This window comes from Simochromis diagramma, unplaced genomic scaffold, assembly GCF_900408965.1.
Source record: "Simochromis diagramma unplaced genomic scaffold, fSimDia1.1 OVJJ01000361.1, whole genome shotgun sequence".
Lineage (NCBI taxonomy): Eukaryota > Metazoa > Chordata > Actinopteri > Cichliformes > Cichlidae > Simochromis > Simochromis diagramma.
The window spans coordinates 18,803,361-18,807,993 of record NW_024386860.1 but is presented as its reverse complement, the minus strand read 5'-3'; positions in this window follow the sequence as shown (position 1 = coordinate 18,807,993).

Genomic DNA, 4,633 nt, shown 5'->3' with positions numbered 1-4,633 from the left:
GCAGCGGAAATGGGCGGTCCTCTGACGGATCTTTCAACAACCGAGGTGTTACTGCTTTCAATAAAAATTAAACATCAGCAGCGAAATAAAATCATAAACGCGGAGGCTGCAAACAGGCGGAGCGGGGAGGCCTAAACCACTTATTATATCAAAATAAAAGATACAAATAAAAATATATCGACTAAAGCAACTACACCAGCTCCTGCACTGAAACTTAATTAATTATTATTATTAATTATAAATTAATTAATTTTTATTCTAATGAAGCTGCGCTGCAATTTTTCAAGCATTTTCTGAATTTGCTTATTTCATAAGTATTACACCTCAGCGTGTGCCTGTTGTATACTTGTTTTTATACGGTTTTAAGTATAAAACAGGTAAGATGAGAATTGACTAATGGCGAAGTAGTGCTGTGTTTTAAGGGCAGTGTTTGAAAAAGCGCTTTTCATACCCACCTGGGCAGACAGGTTAGCCATAACGCCGCTACTGGCTGGCTTTTATTTTGAATACACAGTCACCTCACTTCCTGTTAGGTTTCAGATGACTTAGCTCACCGTGCCAGAAAGTTCCTCTGGTCAAAACACAGATCCTGTGTGCTGCAGCACATGACTCACTACCACCAAATACTACAAGTACTACTACTACTACTACTACTACGTCATGTCATATAATTTATCTTATAACGGATATCAGTACTACCTGTAACTATTGCTGATACTTATATTTCATTGCTAAATTTATTATTACATGTGTTTTTATATTTGTCCATAATGGACATTATTTATTTAAAATGATTTATTTCAGGCAAGTTAAATGTAACCGTTATTACTGTCCCCCCGCCTGAACTGTCCAAATTCAGAGGCTGCATCCACCTGAGGACCCTGAGCGAGGAGTCTGAGTGGGCCGGGTCCTTTAATAAAGTTTTATTGAATCTAATCTAATAACTTTAATCTCAGCCAAACCGATTTACTCAGGAACAAATAAAACACTGAAAAAAATCAAACAATAACATGTTTAAGTTATCTAAGTGACTTATATATCATGTTTAACCTGAGTAGCGAAAGACCGCTGGGAGTTTGAAAACGATGCGCCGGGAGTTCGCTGTTATCGCTGGCTCAGATATTTGCAGCTACATTCTCGCCTGAAAATATGCTAAAAGTTTATTTTGCGACTCAGAACGAGTAATATTAAAACTTAAAAATTAAATTAAAAGTAGCTGCCGCCATTGTTGGAAACTGGGGCTGTGTCCCAATTCAGGGTCTGCACGCTTGAAGTACGCATTTTAAGTGCGGTTACGTCACTGCCACGCGACGACGGCTGTCCCAATTCGAAGTGTGCTTCAAATGCATACTCCAAATGCGCCGTCGGTTTCCCCAAATATTTTATTTTTATTTTTTTTTATTAGTAATATAAACATACAAACAAAATGCACCATATATTACAGATTCAGAGAATAGACATTTCTTACATATTAGCAACTTTCATACATAGTGAAAATAAAATATAAAGATGGGGTCATATAATTTAACAGATTATTAACTCACTAAATCAAAATCTTCCATAAAGGAAACAAAAAAAGCAGCCTTTTTCTTTTTAACTAAGGTCAAAGATTTAACCAACAGGTTTAAGTCGTTTTTCCAGTAAGCTAGTGTTGGTTTAGTCTTAAAAAAACGACATTTATGTATAAAATGCTTGCACAAGATTAATAACACATTAACACCATAATTAGCTTTCTTTTCTGTCAAAAACACTCCAAACATTATCATATTTAAGGTAAACGGGGTAATTTGAATCCCACTGGAATAAAGCCAGGTATGAAAATCCAACCAAAATATTTGTATAAAATTGCACAAAAAGAGTAGATAGTCCAAATCCTCCTCTTCTGTTTCACAAAATACACAATTACCCGTTTCTATTTTGAATCTATCACTAAGGAGTCTATTTGTCGGGTAAATTTTATTCAAGATTTTAAATTGGACTTCTTTCCCTTTAGGAGGGATAGGGAAGGTGATATAATCAGTTCTTATTTTTTCAATTTCTTCCCTTTGGAAATCTTTTAATATGTAATTACGTCTAAGTAAATTTGGAGAATAAAGACTCCTTAATGAAGATCTAAGAAACTTATTGTTGCATTTAACATCACAAAATCGAATACCATCTATATATAATTGCCTTAACTTGGGGGAGATGTCATTTCCCCAAATATCAAGCGTGGTCCGGTGCACGCTTCGTGGTCCCATATATCCCACAATTCATAGCGCGGCGGTGGGTGTGGAGAATTGTGCCGCAAAATACGGCAGAAGGGAGCGGCCGAAGAGTTTGTTTTTTTTCCCCCAAACTTTATTGAAATCATAAAGCGAACAGTCAGTCATTCCAGTTCAGTTTGTACAGTAGACATACAAGGCAAATAAGAGTAACAATATACAGCACAATGAAATAAGAAGGAGAAATAAATAAAGGAGAAAAAAAGAAAAAAAGGGGGGAATGTGACAGACTTCATAACAACTTTGTACTTGAAAGTTGTGACAGCTCATTCGTTAAACATTTCTGAATGAATTTCAATCAATGATAAACCTTTTTTATTGGAAGTTAATTTAAGAGAGTTTAAGTAATATTCAATTTCAATCAAAAACAAATTAAATGATGGGGTTGAGTTTTGAAATTTACATTTATGTATGTGGAATTTCCCTAATAAGATGGAGCGGCCGAAGAGTGAACTGTCAAAAGTACTGACTATGACGTCACTTATTTATGTGCGAATGTGTAATAATTAAAGTCAGTCATATATCCACAAACACAACAAGCTGAAAGTCAGTGATATATGTATATGTGTGTATATATATATATATATATATATATATACACACAAACAAAGCTGTATGTAACGTGTCTCGCGGTTAGTATCATGGTTGCTAGGCAACCCGAACAGCGCGACGAAGCGTATACCGTCCCATTTCACAAGCCTCTCACTTCCGCACTACGCGCACTACGCGCACCGTACGTAGTGCGCGTAGTGCGCGTACTTCAAGCGTGCAGTCTCTTAATTGGGACACAGCCTGGAATTGGCTGGGCCACGCTATGAATTCTGGGATATGTTTTTTTTTGTTGTCCGGGTGGAAAATCAGGAGATTTTCGGGAGAATGGTGGTTCCGGGAGATTTTCGGGAGGGGCACTGAAATTCTGGCTTCTGCCGGAATAATCGGGAGGGTTGGCCTGTATACACCCACCTCCTCTATGGGATCTAGGGCAGTGTCCAGGACAGAGCTGGCCCTCATTAACAGTCTATTAAGCTGTTTCCTGTCCGTTTCCCCAGCAGACAACCCCCATACAAGATAGTGTCAGTGATGTCCCACACACCCCAAAAGGCCTCAGCCTGCCAGCAGATGGAGCCGACTTTGGCTTTTCTCGTACAGAATGTCAGCGTTATCCGACCAGTCCAGCTTATTGGAGGTATTTGTACCTGTCCACCCTCGATGGACCGTGGATGGGTGGTGGCTTCCTCCAGAAGTCGACCACCATCTCCTTCATCTTACTGGTGTTGATGTGCAGACTCACAGTCCTGAAGCCTCTGTGATCTGCTGGTGAGGTAACCGACTGTCCATGCAGTCAGGTGACTCCAGGTGACTGAATTAAAGGCACTGAAGAAGTCTAAAAACATGACCCTCACAGTGCTTCCAGTTGTCTCCGGGTGTGACAGTGAGCTGTACTCATTATTTTAATATTTTATAGGACATTACAGTTAATTCTTGCTATAAATATTGTTCATAATGGTTATTCTAAGACAGGACTGGTTTAACTGGCAATTTACTGTCTGTATAACCCACTAATTAACAGCTAATGAAACACTAAGGAACCCTGAATAATGGCTCTCTCACTCACTCTCACATATAGAGATTGACAGACCACGTGACTTTCGTCCATTGCATTGTGGGTATGAGTGGCAACAAAATCAAAACACTGCATCAAGCGCTAGTATTTCCAGCACCGGTAATCATTAATTCTTCAGTTTTAATCCCTACTTGCATTTTATTTGCCCCAAAAATAGTTCTGTACAAAATGACGGAGAACTCTGCAGCTCCGTACGAAGACAGACGTGACGAAAAGGCAACATAAAGTAGGAGGAACAAATCAAAGGAGTGAAAGGGTCAGACCCGCACGAGCACAGAGTGGAGTAAGGACGTCAGCCTGCTGCCCAACTGTCATCACGCACATATTTATTATTATATGGTCCTAAGTGAGAGTGCACACACAACATGTTTAGTAACTTCAGATCCTGCAACAAGCCCAGCTCCAGTTTACTTTGGTGATTTGGACGATTCCATCTCACAGCATTATTGTTTCATTCTATTATAGAATCTTACAAGATACTCCATCCTGCTTTACTAGCTGCTTCGGTGAAAAACAAATCAACAATGCAAACAAAACAAAAAGAAAACAACATACTGGAAAACAGTTATTCATCACTTGCTTCAGTACAACCCTTCGGCACATATATGCGGACGTTTCATGGCTGTTTTGATCTCGCTCTCTCTCTTCACCGATCAGATCTGGCTGTGGTAGCAGCTTTAAACTCGGTCTGACCCAGGCTGATGGAGGGGCCCAGCCTGGATCACATCCCAGCATTTTGTAGGCT